The sequence below is a fragment of the Electrophorus electricus genome, chromosome 12 (genome assembly GCF_041902795.1).
Source record: "Electrophorus electricus isolate QZ-2024a chromosome 12, ASM4190279v1, whole genome shotgun sequence".
In the NCBI taxonomy this organism is placed as follows: Eukaryota; Metazoa; Chordata; class Actinopteri; order Gymnotiformes; family Gymnotidae; genus Electrophorus; species Electrophorus electricus.
Window position 1 is genome coordinate 22,268,075 of NC_137508.1, and position 17,426 is coordinate 22,285,500.

General features: G+C 41.8%; 1 long non-coding RNA gene across 2 annotated transcripts; it reads left to right on the plus strand.

Annotated features, from left to right (window-relative positions):
* The first annotated feature begins 1,686 nt into the window (after window positions 1–1,686).
* LOC145660379 (uncharacterized) lies at window positions 1,687–15,800 on the plus strand. 2 transcript variants are annotated; one of them, XR_014126708.1, is made up of 4 exons: window positions 1,687–1,900; window positions 11,384–11,489; window positions 13,553–13,914; window positions 15,529–15,800. It is a non-coding gene; the product is annotated as an uncharacterized LOC145660379 (long non-coding RNA). The 2 variants fall into 2 exon arrangements; XR_014126707.1 differs by lacking the exon at window positions 1,687–1,900 and having other exon boundaries at window positions 11,089–11,489.
* The last annotated feature ends 1,626 nt before the right edge of the window (window positions 15,801–17,426 follow it).

The window sequence follows — 17,426 nt, forward strand, 5'->3', positions numbered from 1 at the left end:
AACGTTTAAGCAGTCCTACATCTGTGCCAGCAGGCTTCATGACACTCATAATACCAATTATTCTTCTTCACATTATCAAACACCCATTATACTGACACCTGGTGGACTGGATGTTAAAGAGATTCTGAAACTAAATCTATATTAAACATGGCTGCATCCATGTGGGGGAACCACTCTTTTTGATACGTATAAAACAATTTGATTCTTTATCTCATGTGAGCTGCACTTTATAGAAAAAAACAAATGAGGAAACTTTGATAAATATTGTTTGCAACTCTCTGGTGGTAAAATGACTTATTGCTCCTTTAATTATCAACCCATTTATAAACGGAATTGCGATGCTGAAGCATAATTACAAATGGACAACCCAGTGTCTTTTCTAATGGTGCATTCATACGGCCCTGCAATATTTGTATATTTCCATGTCTACCAAAGGGAAGCTGCCATCATCTGAAAATGAAAATCATAAATACCAGTGTTAAAGTCTGTTCTTATCTGAGTTTCTGTTGCTATCTGAGTTATTCAACAGTCAGTATCCTGATATAAATGCTGTCATTTACATTTTACATTTGTAATGTAACATGTACCAATAATGGTAAATATATTTAGCAAAGTTATAGCAATGACCCTTTAAGTATTATAATTTAAACCAACCAAGTTAAAAGGCCTTATTACCAGGGTCGCCCAGTTATAATATGAAGGCTTGTTTGATTTCATAGGAGTGCTTCTTGTAGATATGTAGCAGCTTTGGACTGTGAAGTTTGAATGGAATAATGTGGTAAATGTTTTGTTTGTCTGCTGTGCAGTGTTGGTGGAATTTATTTGAACTTTGTACATCTAAGTTAGTGTACTGGGCCTCCCAATTTCCATGGTTAGTTTAATTGAGTTTTCAGCAGATGAGAGGAAAGGACAATGAAAGAGAAAATTGCACTGGTTTTTAATATTCTCTCTTTGTTTTAGAGGCACAAACAGTTTTAGAATAATGAGTTTCTCTTTTTAATGTCTCAGAGGATTAAAGCCTGTTTGCTTATAAGTTATTAAATCTGAGAAAAAACAAAGTCAGGAATTATGAGCATGAGAATATAATAATTTTATTTAACAGAAGTTTCAGATGTAATATGAGCACTAAAGATAAAAGATAAAGGTTTAGCATAAAAAATTATTCCCATATCTTGATTTTCAGTGACATTTTAGATATTGGAATCTTTATTTAGTTATAATTGTTTATAGGATGTTTTGTTTGAAATGGTATTTGATTCACTGAGCACAATTTGTTTTTATTTGTTTATGTTGTTGCAGTTATTCAGAATGCACTGACTGGCTGTAGTATGCATGCTGTTCAACACACTCTTAGGGTGCAAACATACATACAGAGAGAGAGAGAGAGAGAGAGAGAGAGAAAGAGAGAAATAAAGAGAGAAATGTGATTTTATCCCAGTTGATAACATCCTGCCAACTACTGCCAGTGTGGTCTTTGTTTATATACCTGGCCTTTGCAAATCATGCTGGATAAGAACATCTGATAACTGGCTTTATAATGGAATAATGTGTGCTCATGCTCACAGATTACAAACCCACCAACAGGTGGTGGTGGAGTACTGTGTAGTGGGTCTTAGCAAGGCTTTTATTGGAGTCGTAACATCCAGTGTTGGAAAATCATGAAGACTAGTTTTCTCAGTGTTCTTTGCCAAACCGGGATGTTTTATTTAGTGCTACATGTAGCATTCTGACTGAATGTAGGTTAACCCCTGGATAAGCAGTCAACATGCAAGAACTCCGAGAGATCGAATGAACCACAGATGTGTTGGTTTGCTGGATTCACTAAGCTCTAAACTCCATGTTGACCGCAGCCTGAAAAGAATCAATGCTAATCCTTTTTGGACGCATTTCTAAAAATAAGGTATGTACTATCATTGACAGAAAACCAGACATTGTACAAGGAGAGAAGGATAATCTCTCGCAGTGGACAGTAAATAATGGGATTTTTGTCCCTTCTGCATCCCCTTACTTCTTTTGTTAATTATATGCTCAGTGATGCACACATAGTGCATCTTGAGCAGGTTGGTTTGAGCAACAAGAACCTGAGTTTAACGAGACTTGTGTAAAGTGGTTTTACACTCTCAGAAATTGTGACCCATTCTTAATAAATCTGACCCTTATGGGACAGAACTCTGCATCATCAACAACAGCTCTCATATACAGTATGTGCTGTTTTATAGTGCATAATGTACATTAGAAGGCCTTTCTAATGCTAATAGCTTGTACTTTTCAAAGTCTGTCCTGTTGAATCTCAATTCTGGGATAAATGCCTGTAAGATATCCTCCGGCTGCTGACCCCATCTCAGCACTTTCTGAAGCAATGCTCTCTGATACATAAAGTATCAGTGTCTGATCTTCTGAAATGTTTATGTCATCGATAAACTGCCTGAGATAAGCCTGACAAAAAGGTCAAACAGCTGATGTGCAGATGTACCTCATCCTTTTTCTGTTCATAGCGAGAGAGTGAAAGGTGAAAGTTTGGAGCATGTCGACCACCTTTTTGGTCGTTTCAAACCCAAATGAAGTCATTTGACAGTGAACGAGTTAAACTCTTTTAGATACAGATGAGCCACCGAAGACTAATATTTTATATTTTCTGCTGATGGGTTTCAGCTGCATTCATCCCACAAGGATTTAAATGCCTTGTGTAATACTAGCACTATGCAGACAAGCATAGTTTATAGTTATAATAGAGTTACCAAATGAAGACTTATAAGTAAGTGGTACCAGGATGTTTAAAAACAAAGGGGGTGTGCTGAGAAGGGGTTAGGGGAAGAGGTGACAGAATTTGGGGCTGCACTCTGAAAGAAAATGCTTTGTTCTAATGATATCAGATAAGTTTCCTGGATGAGTGTCATCTCACCCTGGATCTTTGGAGTTGCAATTTATGATTTCAATCCGCACAACATCTGGACTGCGGAAGGGCTTTTCCAAGAACAGTGGGAGAGAGAGAGAGAGAGAGAGAGAGAGAGAGAGAGAGAGAGACAGACAGTGTGAGTGAGTGAGTGAGTGAGTGAATGAATGAAGGAGAGTAAGCACAACTCGAGAGCACTATCGTTAGCTGGGGGATAGTCTGTAGCATTCTGCTGACTTGTATTAACCCTTTTTCTCTTTGCCTATTGTCATAGATAACACAGCCTAGATGGAAAAGCATGAATGTAGTGGCATAGGGTGTGGAGCTGAAAATAAGACCAATTTGAGCATTAGAGTGTCAAGCCAAGAAAGAGAAGAAGAGGAAGAAAGACATCTCTCTCTCCCTCTATCTCTCTCTCTTATTCTCTCCCTCTATCTTATTCTCTTTCTCTGTGTCTTCAAAAGCAAAAGCACACCCATTTCAGAGAGAGCTCCTTCGTCTCTCTTCACTGTTAATGCCAGAACGGGGCTACAGGTATCAGCCTTCTATCAGTGTCTGTGTGTAAATGCTGAATATTCCCTATGAATATGTAACAGCTGTAACAAGGCTGGTGCAATTAAGGGGACTTAGCACTGCAATAAAGAATTATGAGGATGTGTGTTGACTTTTTTATCCAATAATTATCAAAAGGATAATAGAAAACTGGATAAAAGATTTACAGATTCAAATCTCCCTCTCTGCTATCTTAGTTAAGACAGCTGACCTGCACACAGAAAACCAAGGTGAGACAGGAAAAAAAAAGATTAAAATAAAATAATTCCCGTTTCACCCTTCCAGTAGGTGGTCATATATTTTTTCTCCTACACTGGGGCCTTCTATCATAGGCCTAAGAGTTTGAAGGCACGGTACAGTATTTCTGTTCTTCCCAAGATAGCCCTTTTCAGGACTGAGATTGATGTTACTCCTGGAATCTGTTGGAGCCACTCCTTCAGTTTAGATGTCAGAGCCCCAAGTGCCCCTAGCATTATTGGGACAACCTTGTTATTACCTTTCCACATTCTCTCTAGTTCATCTTTTAGTCCCTGGTATTTTTCCAGCTTTTCATATTCTTTCCTTTGAATATTTCCATCACGTGTGACTGCCACATCTATTACCACTGCTTTTAGATACATCATTTCTACTATAATAATCTCTGGTTGGTTCACCACTCCTTACTTTTCTGGAGCTCCCACAGGACATTAGCCTTATGGTTGTTCACCACTCGCTGTGGTCCTGTAATGTTTCCCATAGGAACAGGCAAGAGGCAGAATGCATCCGCAGGGGGCAGTTTATTAAATGAGGAAAATGCAATCACTGAGGGCAAGGGGCAGACACTGAGGTAGAACACCACATGAACCAGACAAATGGAAAAGCAAGGGCGATGACAATGTAGCAAGTGGAATTTAAACACAACAGAACAAATCAGACTTACCAAAACAACTGACAACTAGAAGCCAAAACACAGGGTACAAATAACCAGGACAATTAGGCAGTAATCAGACTCAGGTGAACATAGGAACTGGGAGAACCAAAACACAGACTGGAATGAAGGAACAGACGAAGGCCAGAGAAAATGAAACTAAGGAGCGGAACCAGGGAGTACAGGAAAACAGACGACAGGGAAACCATGACAACATGGACACAAGGAGAGTGGCCATTCATCACAGGTCCCTTCCATTTGGATTTTGGGGTAGCAACACGCGGAGCAGGGACAAGACCCAGAAACAGAGGCAGGAGGTCAGGAAAGACAGAACGGGAACAAAAGGGCTGTACGAGGCAGAGACAGGGCCAATAGGAGGAGCCAGGGACAACGAGACAGGATGGGAGACAGACGGTGGGGGGGACACGTGGAGCAAACAAAGAAGCGGAAGCTGGGCTAAGGGCAGGACTACAGACAGGAACCATGGCAGGACCAGGGGCATACATGGAATACCAGGCCAAACCCTGGACAGGTGCAGGAGTCAGGGCAGCTTGAGGGATGGAAGTAGGACGGGGAAAGGGAGTCGGACCGGCAACACGGCTGGAAGAGGAGGCGGGCACAGAGTCAGGAGAGGAGAGACGCTGGTAGTGGGAACAGGGACAGGAACAGAAGCAAGTATATTCAGCACAACGGACACAGGAACAAAAATACACAATTGACATGGATATGGGCGTGGCTGCGCAGGTCAGCGGCGGATCTGAGAGGCCCGAACATGGAGCTGTGCTGCTCAGCGGCGCTGCAGGGTCTGGAGGAGTGGCTACCGTGGTCAGCAGCACTGCAGGGAGATCCAGGGGCACACCTACAGGCACAGACCTGACACAGGGAACAAGGACAGATTGAGAGACCTCTTGGGTGGCAAGGATAGGCCGGGAACGTCACCACTAGGCGGTGTCTCTCGCGCCGGGGACCGGGACTTGGTTGAGACGGGTGGCGTCTCTCGCGCTGGGAACGGGAACTGGATCGGACCGGGGCGGCACCCTCCATGTTGGGAACAGGCTCATCACGGGTGGCGTCTCTCGTGCCGGGAACAGGCTCAGGATCAGGATTGGTGGTGTTTCTCGCGTTGGGAACAAGCTCATGACGAGCAGCGTCTCTCACACCAAGAACAGGCTCATGACGGGCGGCGTCCCTCACGCCGGAGGCAAAGACAGGATCAGGCTCGGTGGTGTCTCTTGTACCAGAGGCAGGGACAGGAACAGACCAAAGGTTTCCCCTCTCTAAACGTAGTGAGCAGGGCCCTGATGTAAACCATTGTGTCAGGGTGGCTGAGCTGATGCAGACTGAACACGATGTGACTCAGAGAGGTCCTCCTGCTGCATTCTTGTTTTAAGGTTGGTTATTCTGTAATGTTTCCCATAGGAACAAGTGAGAGGCAGAATGCATCCTCAGAGGGCGGTTTATTAAATGAGGAAAACACAATCACTGAGGGCAATATAAACAGGGACGAGGGGTAGACACTGAGGTAGAGCATTACGTGAACCAGACAAACGGAAAAGCAAGGGCGACGACAATGTAGCGAGTGGAATTTAAACACAACAGAACACATCAGACTTACCAAAACACAGGGTACAAATAACCAGGACAATTAGGCAGTAATCAGACTCAGGTGAACATAGGAACTGGGAGAACCAAAACACAGACTGGAATGAAGGAACAGGCGAAGGCCGGAGAAAATTAAACTAAGGAGCGGAACCAGGGAGTACAGGAAAACAGACGACAGAGAAACCATGACAACATGGATGCCAGGAGGGTGGCCATTCATCACAGGTCCCTTCCATTTGGACTTTGGGGTTGTCCAGCTCATATTCTGGCATATGTTCCTGTGTGTGATCTCTGCCTCTTGGTTGTCTTGGTGGTATATCCAATGGAGGGCCTTATTATGACCTGGCATCTCCTCTGTTTCTATAGTATCCATGTCCATTGTTTGTTTGAAGAGCGCTCTCATCAGTTCATCCTTGGGCACTATTGCTTGGATTTACTCATGGATGTACTCTTGTCTTAGAGAGTAGATTTTACACTTTGTAGGCTCCATCTTCCATCCTTCCAGCTAGTGAAGAGCCTTGTGTTCAGATGCTGGATTTTTGGTGGACTGTTCTAAGCATTGTGAGGAGCTTTCTATCAGCAGTTTCCAGCTTTTGTACTCTCATGAAATGACTGTGTGTAAATGCAGACTGTGAAATCTTGTGATGGAACAAATGGATTCAGAGTACAAGCAAAAGCTTTGGTGAAACAGGGACAAAACTTAGACATCGGCATATTTCCTCCAATAAGATACAGGGTACAGGTCCAGCATGTATATGGTGGAATTGTGCTTGCAGAAGTTTTTATCCTATTAACTAAACCATCAGCATTTAAAAGATGAAATTATTCCTTCATAAGAAATTGCTGCAATGTTAAGGCAATAAAACCATATTATCAAAAGCATAATTATATTTCTGCTTTTTTTCAATACAAATGGGAGACAATTGCAGTTTTAAGTTTTAAATAATTTTTGAGTTGGTATCTGGACCATGGTTCTGGTTTGTTAGAAAGTTTGTGTTTGAAAGTAGATTTAAAGGTATTGAAAAGTTTTTCATTGTATGCCAAAGTTATAGAGAACTGATGTGGCCACAACAAAGGAGAGAGAAAATCTCTTTTGTGTCATGGTTTTCTTCTTTGCTGTTATGGTTCCCATGATGATATGTGCCATTTGATTTTGTTTATGTCCTTGTTTCAGTTCAGTCCACTTTCTGTCCTTGTGGGACATTGTCTATGATGAGATTAAGGCAAGATGAATTTTTCTTTGATGGATTGCTTCCGTCTGAAATCGATCAGAGCTGGCTGATGCATATGGGCAATGGCAAAAAGCCCCTAGACAAAAGATGATCAATATAATATTTGTCATAAAAAACAATGAAAATGGATGGAAATGACATTGATCTGCCTTGACAAATAATTGGTCTTCCAATGACTTGCTCAAGACCTCACATGACAAATATTCCCCTATAGGGCTCTTGAGTGGATGTAGGATTGTTGATATGAATCCGAGTAAGAGCCATTCTCCCAGTTTGGGAGATACAGCCCCTAGTGCTCCGAGTCCTACTGGAACCACGGTTACCTTCACCTTCCACATCTTTTCCAGTTCTTTTTTCAGGCCTCCTTTAGCCCTTAGATGATTGGTAGAACACAGGTGTTGATGGCCTGGATTTAGTTCTTCCCATTCAATTGACTTCTCAGGACTTGCCTCACTCTTTGTGTGTATTTTGCTGTAGCTATATTCCTTGTGACCTCTTCATTTGCCCATGGGATTCAAGGCTTTCAACATCTGTTGTGTTACGTTCTGGTAGAATAATCCCCTTTTCTAGCTTTCCATGTAACCATCTGACCACGCTTATCCGGTGAGAATGACATTCTGATGTCCTTGCTGTGTTTCCTGATGAGATGGTTTAGTGATTCGATACCTGGTTCTCTTCTGGCATACAGCTGAACATCATTCATGTAGATGAAGCGATGGCTGATGGTTCTTTCATTCCGTAGTCAATATCTGTAGCTTTTCTTGCTTATGACTTCACTGAGGGGATTCAGGCTTATGCAGAGCAGCAGCAGGGACAGGGAATCTCCTTGGTAAATCCACTTGATGGTGACTCGTGCTATTGGCTTGAAGTTGGCCTCTAGGGTTGTCTTCCACAGCACAATTGAGCTCTTGAAGGCTCTTAGAGTCCTGTTGATGTTATGCAGCCTCAAGCAATCTCAGATACCTGTGTCGCACTAAATCATTGACCTTCTTGTAGTCAATCCAGGTGGTGCAGAGGTTGGTCTGTCTGGTTTTACAGTCTTGAGTGACTGTTTTATTCACCAGTAGCTGGCGCTTGGCTCCTCTGGTGTTCTTGCCAGTGTCTTTCTGTGCCCTGCTTATGTATTGAGCTGTGTGTCTACTCATCTTAGCTGCCATGATGCCTGACAGGAGTGTCCATATTGTGCAGAGGTAGGTTATGAATGGGTAGGTGGATGGAACTGCCCCATTCTGGGGGTCTTTCTGGATAAGGACTTTCCAGCCTTCAATTAACCATTCAAGGTGGGTTCCATCCATTAGCAGCTGGTTCATTTGTCTGCCAGGCATTCATGGAATGCAGTTAGTTTCTTCAATCAGTAGGTGTGGACAATGTCAGGGCTTGGAGCTGTCTAGCTCTTCATACTTGAGATCCTTTCTTGATATCTACTAGCATGATGGTTACTGGATCCTGTTCAGGGAGGTTGTGTGGTGTGATCTCAGGTTCAATAACCACTGGGCATTGTTGTGTGATGCCTCCTACTCCAATATGCCTTATAGTGTTTTACAATTTATGGGTGTGTTTGACCAGGCTGAGCAGTTTTATTTTATTCTATAAACTACTGGCAAAATTTCTATCAAAAAATTCCAGATAAAAATATTGTATTTTAGAGCATGTTTTTTAAAATTAATTAATTTATTTATTTTTTAATGAAAATGACTAATGGTCAAAATAACAAAATATTCATTTATAAACAACACAGTACTAATATTTCAACTTAGGATGAGCTAAGATATCAATATTTGGTGGAATAATCCTGGTTTTTAATCACGGCTTTCATGCATCTTGGCATGCTTTCCACCAGTCTTTCACATTGCTGTTGGGTAACTTTACGCCACTCCTGGCACAGATATTCCAGGAGCTCGGCTTTGTTTGATGGCTTGTGACCATCCATCTTCCTCTGGATCACATTCCAGAGGTTTTCAGTGGGGTTCAGATCTGGAGATTGGGCTGGCCATGATATGGTCTTGTTCTGGTGGTCCCTCATCCATACTTTGATTGACCTGACTGTGTGACACGGAGCATTGTCCTATTGAAAAAACAATCATCAGAGTTGGGGAACATTGTCAAAGCAGAAGGAAGCAAGTTTTCTTCTAGCACAGTTTTGTAAGCGGCTTGATTCATGTGTCCTTCACAAGGACAAATCTGCCTGAATCCAGTCTTTCTGAAACACCCCAAGATCATCACCGATCCTGCACCAAATTTCACAGTGGGTGCAAGACACTCTGGCTTGTAGGCCTCTCCAGGTCTACGTCTAACCATTACGTGACCAGGTGTTGGACAAAGCTGAAAATTACACTCATCAGAGAAGATGACCTTACTCCAGTCCTCTATTGTCCAATCTTTATGGTCTCTCGCAAACTTCAGTCTGGCTCTTCTTTGCTTCTCATTGAAGAGGGGCTTTTTTCTAGCTTTGCATGACTTCAGCCCTGCCTCCAGAAGCCTGTTTTGAACTGTCCTTGCTGTGCAATTCACCCCAGCTGATGCATGGAATTCTTTTTGTAGGTCACTTGATGTCATCTTACGGTTGTTAAGTGACATTCAAATGAGGTGGTGATCATCATGGTCAGTAGAAAGAGGTTTCCATCCTCTGCCAGGCTGTAGCTGTTGTCCCATGTATTTGCTGCTTGGCCTTGTTCTTATGAACCACATTTATTGAAATTTTCAAGATGGAAGCAACCTGATGCTCACTGTATCCCTCTGCCAGTAAAGCTACAGTTGAACCCTTCTTTTCCTCATTAAGAGCCTTTCTTTTCAACTCTTTTGGCATAGTCTGTAGCTGTATTTTGACTAAACTTACTTTTGCGTAGTCCTAGCACTGTTTTTCCCATCCAGCTGGTTCTATAACAAGAGAATAGTGATGGCAGCAGCAGTGGTTTTTATACTGTTGCTCGTTAGAACAGGATTGTGTTTAGATGCTCAGCTATTCAGCAACTCAATAAGTAGAATGAGGTGTGTCTGTGAAGAAATTCAACAAACACTTTAATGGAATGACTGCTGTAGATGTGGAGATTCTGATTCAAGAAAAAATTGGAGTGGGCTCAATTTTATTTATATATATATATATGCTGCAAACAAAAAAGATGGATATTTTGGATAAGCAGAATAATCAATCTTATATATTTCAAGTGTATATTTTCATTTGTCTCTCAAAATACCACAGATGTTCATCCATAGTGATCAGAATTTTGTTGGGTTTTGAACAGAGTATCTTAATGCAAAATTTGCTGTATTTGTACAAACTTTTTCTGGTGTTGAACATTGACTGAGAGAAGTGTTCATGACTTTTGGAAGAAGTGGTGACTCAATGCCTTTTGAATCAAAGACATGCAAAAGTATAGACAGTTTAGTTCACATAGTCTATTGTTATTGTGAAAATTGACATGGTGTTGAGACAAGTTTGAAGACAACTGTAAAAAGCTAATATTTTAAATCTGGAAAGATGACAGTAGGTCATGCTTTAAATAATAATTGAATAATGATAAGAAGTGAGCACACTGTAGCTGCCTGGTTAGCTATGCTCACTGGAGACTGGAAGCATTCCTACTTGGCTTCGTGCTGGGCATTGCATCAAGCTCTGAGACGGTCCAAATCCCCACATCGCACACAGAGTCTTGTGTATCCTAACTTCATGGGTTCAAAGATTCCACCTAGATGTGGGTAAATGGAGCTTCACAAAATCCATTACTGTCTCTCATGCAGCTCATTATGCAGCAGCATAGCCAAGGAGATAGACTGGTCAATGTTTAGAGAGATATCACCACAGGCAACTTCGAAGTGGCTTGTTTGCATAGTCCTTGGTGATATTTCCAAGCTTGTAATATTTCCGTCCAGACAACACTGGCAGTACTCAGCAGCACACTTGATCACTGTGTTGTTTGCTTGTCTTAGCTACGCAAGGAGTTATCCTGACTCTCTCCCTCCAGTGGATGACTGAGTACTGACCTAAGGAGTGCAATAAATCGATCATAGTACAGTGCCTCCTTGCCATGTTGTTCTCAAACAGCAGCTGCCTACAGTTTTACTGAGAAATGAACATGCACAATCAACCTTGGCATGTTCTGTGGAACAGATAAGGGGCTATGGTGCCATCTAACATGAACACTGAAGCAAGACTCTCTGAAGGTTTACCTGCATACTTCTCTGTTTTGGATAGCACAGAACACCAAGGAACAACGAGGGATATCAATCTCTAGCTCCCCTGTAGCTGTGGATACGGATGACGCATGGAGAACAGTCATCTGGCCCAAGAGCATGTGTGGGAGAGGTAAGTCATTCCACGGTTTGTTTTTGCAGGCATAGTTGCTCCTGTTGATGGTTTGCTGTTTGCTGGTGTTTTCAGCGAAGCCTTCAGACCTAGTTCTCCCAGAACAGATGAGGTTGCTCTTTATTCAGACTGACTGCTCCCAGAACAGATGAGGTTGCCTTTTCTTCGGACTGACTGCTCCCAGAACAGATGAGGTTGCCCTTTCTTGAGACTGAATGCTCCCAGAACAGATGAGGTTGCCCTTTCTTCAGACCGACTGCTAGCAGAACAGATGAGGTTGCCCTTTCTTCAGACTGAATGCTCCCAGAACAGATGAGGTTGCCCTTTCTTCAGACTGAATGCTCCCAGAACAGATGAGGTTTCCCTTTCTTCAGACTGACTGCTCCCAGAACAGATGAGGATGCCCTTTCTTCAAACTGACTGCTCCCAGAACAGATGAGGTTTCCCTTTCTTCAGACTGACTGCTACCAGAACAGATGAGGTTGCCCTTTCTTCAGACCGACTGCTCCCAGAACAGATCAGGGTGCCCTTTCTTCAGACAGACTGCTCCCAGAACAGATGAAGGTGCCCTTTCTTCAGACTGACTGCTCCCAGAACAGATGAGGTTGCCCTTTCTGCAGAGTACATGGGTATGGCAAAACCGTATGTGAGGAAGACACTGGTGAACAGTAAAGCAGAAACTTTTAATAAACAGAGTAATAAGACAATAGACAAACCGTCAAGAATGAGCTATACAGAAGGCAATGAAATTGGCAAGGAGCAAACACATGGGAAGGTATACGGTTTTCAGCAAACACACAAAGACCTTACAAAGACCTTACACACTAATGATGGATAAACAAACTGCAGGTGCTAATCAGGAGATACGGACATGGGCAATCTCTATGGAAATATTTATAAAAATATAACATATAATAAGTAATATAAACATTTAAACACACTGAACATATAGCTCCATTTGTTTTAATTATTGCTTTATATTATTGCTTTATATTATATTATTGCTGGGAGCCATGTAAACAGTGGAAGTGTCTGAAAAAGCTTTATTTAAAAATATTTTAAATGCTATGAAAATATCTGTTATTGAGGACGGAAATAGGAAAATGCCTCAGTAAATATGCTGGATGCATTTAGTTCTATGATCAGAACACTACAGGCATGTAACCTCACCAGCGCCAGTAAACAACATTCACGTTGCCATGGTGGCAGAATCCTTGTTTCTGTGGACGACCGGTGGTGGAAATGGAAAAACAGTCTCCTCGTACTAAGGTGGAATGGTTAAAAAATTATTCATCTGCTGTTGCTCTGAGAATAAGAGCCAATTTGGACATTGCATTACAAGCAATTTTCTGGAATTGTATGCGTGTGTGTTTGTGTGTGTGTGTGTGTGGGGGGGGGGGGGGTGCGCGCGTGTGTGTTTATGTGTGTGCTCTTGTAAAACATACTGTTTCCCCCAGAGTTATTAACAACATCATTATTTAAAAAATAAAAAAGTTATTTTACATTTACAAAGATCTTTACATAGTCATATAATACCCACAGCTGTTAGTCTGACAGAGGTCCATCAAAAGGCAAAATAATAATTTATTTTATAAAGGATTCTTATTTCCTTACTGAGAGCACTCCTGAACATCTGTCATGAAATGCAATTACAGACAGTTACTATATACAGACAGAGGAATTTTAAAAGATTGAATAGTTTCACTCAGCCATAATCACTAGTTTTAATCCACTCATCTATATTCCAGGTATACTTTCAAATTAATAATAAATTTAAAAAAAAACCCTGCTGTGTAACTCAGAGATTCTTTTAAACAAATGTTGTATATGAGAGCCCAGATAAATGACAGCACTGTAAAAACACCATTAGTACACAGTCTTAGTTTAATGATGTCACTGGTTTAGGACCAGATTGCTGGTGTTGTGTTTCAGTGTTTTACTGTGTGTGACATTTTTATAAAGAGTGGCCTCTTTCCTCTCCTGTCCTTTCCTCTCCCAAAGCTGAACTAGAATCAGTTTACTTCTACCTTGATTCATTTTGTCCTCTCTTGTCTGTGATACAGATATTTCTCAGAAGAGCTCACTGCATAGAAAACCTGTTCCTGTCTGAAAGGCAAAGCAAGCTTGCTGAAGCCTGTTGTGGACTGTAATGGACGTGGACAGGCTGAATTCCACTCGGTCTCATTGCTCGGTCTCATGAGCTCCACTCGGTCTCATTGCTCCCTGTGGTCCCAGTGTTCACCTTGCAGCAGACACAGAAGAGGAGGGGCCTTGGATGTTGAGAGACGGAGCAGAGAGCTCGCTTTCTGCCTCAGACCCTCGGGGAGAAGAGATGGCTCACAGCCGAGCGCTGCCTTTATCGGCCACTTCTGACCGTGGACACGTGGTGGAGCGCTGATCGTACGAGGAAGACAAATGCAGAATGGTAGACACACAGTAGTTTCACATTGTTGTTATAAATTATATGTTATAATAATATTCATTAAAATATGAAACATATGAAAATAGTAATATAAAGTATATTAACATAATTGTGTATTAAAATATGTTCATATATATTAACATATATGCAGTATTAACATATAGTAACAGATCAGAGACAGGGAGAGATCATGGGGTGTGAGAGGGAGAAAGAGAGAAAGAAGACTAATTGAAACTCTAAAACACCTTTGGTCCCTTTTACTCTCTTTATAATGCAAACAACTGTGGGAAACCCACTGAAGAGAGTTGCTGGGATATGCCACTAAACACACTCTGTTGGAGGGGATAAAATCTAAAGAACAGCACTCTGGTGCAAAAATAATGAATTGGAATTCCTGCAACAAAGGAATTTGGGGGTTTTCTTACACTGGGGGTTTTCTGATAGAGAGAGCTAAAAAGAATGTGGAATGAATGAACATCCTTTGTGTTATTGTCAGAGGAGAGAGGGATGGAGGAGACTGATCCCAGATCAGAAATATGTCTGCCCCCACCGATTCTGCTTGGTTTATCATGAGCAAGACTCCGCTCACCCAGCACACTCATAATTCTGCCTCTTTCTGCTGCTGAGTTAATTTATATGGAGTTAAATGGTACCTGCTGACCTCTCTGTGGTGTCATTTAGATGATGGAGAAAAAGTGTTAAATTCTGTCTTCTCAAACCAAGTTTACCTCTCTCCTCACCACACTGACTGCTCTCTCATAGAGAGACAAATTAAACAATAAGAAGACCTCCTCTCATAATAAGTGAGTAACCAAAATACAGAGCTTAAGTGGTTGGCCCCCACAGATGAAGACAAAGAGACAAACAGAGAAAGCACAAACTAAAGTGCCCTGGAATTTCCTAGTCGAAGTCTACCCCGAGGGAGTTTACACTCTGTGCCACACAGCAAGCTCTACATATACAGGGTATCACACACACTAACTCTTCATTGTTATATAAGAGCAGGGTATGTTCCCAAAGCCTGGAAGCTTTGGCTAACAAAGGGATACATTAACATTAGTTAGTGCTTACCACTACAAAGACTAGCTGGTTAGAGACTTGTACAAAAACTGGTTAGTTACCTCTGCTACAAAGATTAAATCTTACCTACTAACTAGCTGCAATCAGACACAGATATTTGGAAGGCAAATGTTTTGGATATTCTTTGCAGTGTGTCAAATCTACATGCTTTTCACCTGATTCAATGTAGATGAATGCCTACCTTGATTTGCTATTGTTATAGGCAGCAAAACAGTTATTCTGATGCATTACTGTTAATGTAAATCAAATAGTCACAATTAATGATAGAAAAGAAAAAAAACATTCTTAGTGCACACACACAGAATTACTAAAGCCATCATTACCTGAACAGGTCTGAAAAGACCCATTTAAGGATTCTGTGGAACTGTTTTGGATAAGGTGCTTAAGTGGTCTTGCACGTGGATTGTGAGGTTATGTGCTGGCACACATTACTGAATATTTAAAGCTGAATTGGTACTCACCTCATACATTATTAGAAACAGTTACTTGTTGGAGTACTATAAAAGTGTATAGTCTATACGTGCTTTCTGCCAACAGGACTACTGCTGGTTGGATGTCTTTGGATGGCTGTCCATTCTCCACCCAGCAGGAACCTACAACAGGACATCCACAACCAGCCCACCACCATGTTAATAATGTTGTGTAAGGAATAGTTTGCCACCAAATTAATGTCCACTTGTCCTATAGGGTTAGAAACAGAGTGGGAAATGACGGCTTACAAATTGAAGCTACAGTCCCTAATTGTACACTTATAAAATGCACCCTTGGGGAAGCTGTAATTAATAATGTGTGCATTACGTGTATGTACAAGGGAGGTATTTCTAATAAAGTGTGTGGTGAGGGTTTACATTTGGCCCACTCAACCCGCTCCAGTTGAGTTCCTGCCCTTCGCTGTCCTGGTAGCAGACTCTTCCTCCTTGTTGCTATCAGCAGATATCTGAAAATATATTCAGACTAATATTATAAGTGATGCTGCAAACAGTTTAAAAAATGTTTCTTCTTCTTCTTTTTTTTTATTTTTATAAAGCTCACTCCTTACTTATGACCTGTCGCGGTAGTGATGATGTGGACGTGTGCAATCTTTTTTTTTTTTCTTTTTTTTTTTTTTTTGCCATTTTGAAAAATGTCTGTCATAGGACAGGAAGGTTTTTTTAACAGCTAAGTGGCATCTTAATGCAGTCATTAAAAACAGCTTGTCCAAAAATGCACACGCTTACCCAAAGTTTTAATTTGGGCTCGTATGCCCTTTTAGTGAATGTTTAAAATGCTCCCCTTTTCCCTGGCTTTTAGTTGGGTTGAAATGGGAAAATTGCTGTTGAAGCTGGTTACAGTGCTCTTAAGGCAGGTGACTAAGTGGCTGGAAAGGCCAAGCCAAGGTCTGTTTTTCAGCACGAGGAGTTAAGGAGTGTCGTGTGAGGTGAGCTCTTTCCATTGTAGAAGCCTTTAAGGAAGAAAACTACAAGCCCCATAATCCTGGGTGCCTCAGCAGAGACAAGCCCTGTTCAGGAGGGCTGTGTACAGGGAAAGTGGAACCTCTAGGGGCTGATTCAGTAGACCTCCTCTTTGATCAGCCTACACAGTATCTGACCCTCTCACTATAATACCTCACGTTTATATTACCTACCACCTTGTAGAAGAATATATTATATAATTATTACATAGCATTGCGTTAATACTGTAGTTATAATAAATCTTGCATAAACTATTGCTATATCTATAATATTCTATAGTCTATAATATTTATGCACTAAACTGGATTTTAGGTCATACATTTATCTTGGGTTTCAGGTGGGTAAGAAGAGCGCTAGGATAAACTGCGCCGCTGAGGGAGTAACACTGCTCCTGCACGAGTTCACTTTAGCCAAGCTGCACACTGCCATCTGATGGTACAGCAGTGCTATGACCCGTACATGAAGTGCACTGTTCTTTGACTCTCCCCACACGGTTTACTTTTAGGTGTCTTGCTACCTCGGTGATTCGTGGACACACAGATTAGTGCTGCGTTCGAGCGGAGGAGAATTGTCCTTTTTCGGGGGGGAAATAAACACATTCCAGTGAAAAATTGCAAAAGCTTAACCTGTTGTATAATTATTGGTCACACGTATTAAGGACCTGAGCCTGACAGGCAGTTTAGGAGTTGCTCTGGGGACCCAGGCTACTTGGACTGTCTGGGACTCAGAATCTACACCACACACGGCTAAAACATTCCCAGTCCCAGTCATCCCGAATTGCTTTCCAGCGCAACCATTTTTCCTGTCCAATGAAGTCTTGTTCATAAAACAGTTGCCTACTTTACGGCACGTGACAGCAACCTTTTGCCCTCCAGAGGGGCACAGGCACGAGCCTGGATCTAGCCTCGCTTCAGTCCTAAAGGTCTGGTCGCAGGGTCGCGTAGTCATGGTAACGAGCAGCGCGGTGTCAGACGGTCCGTGCAA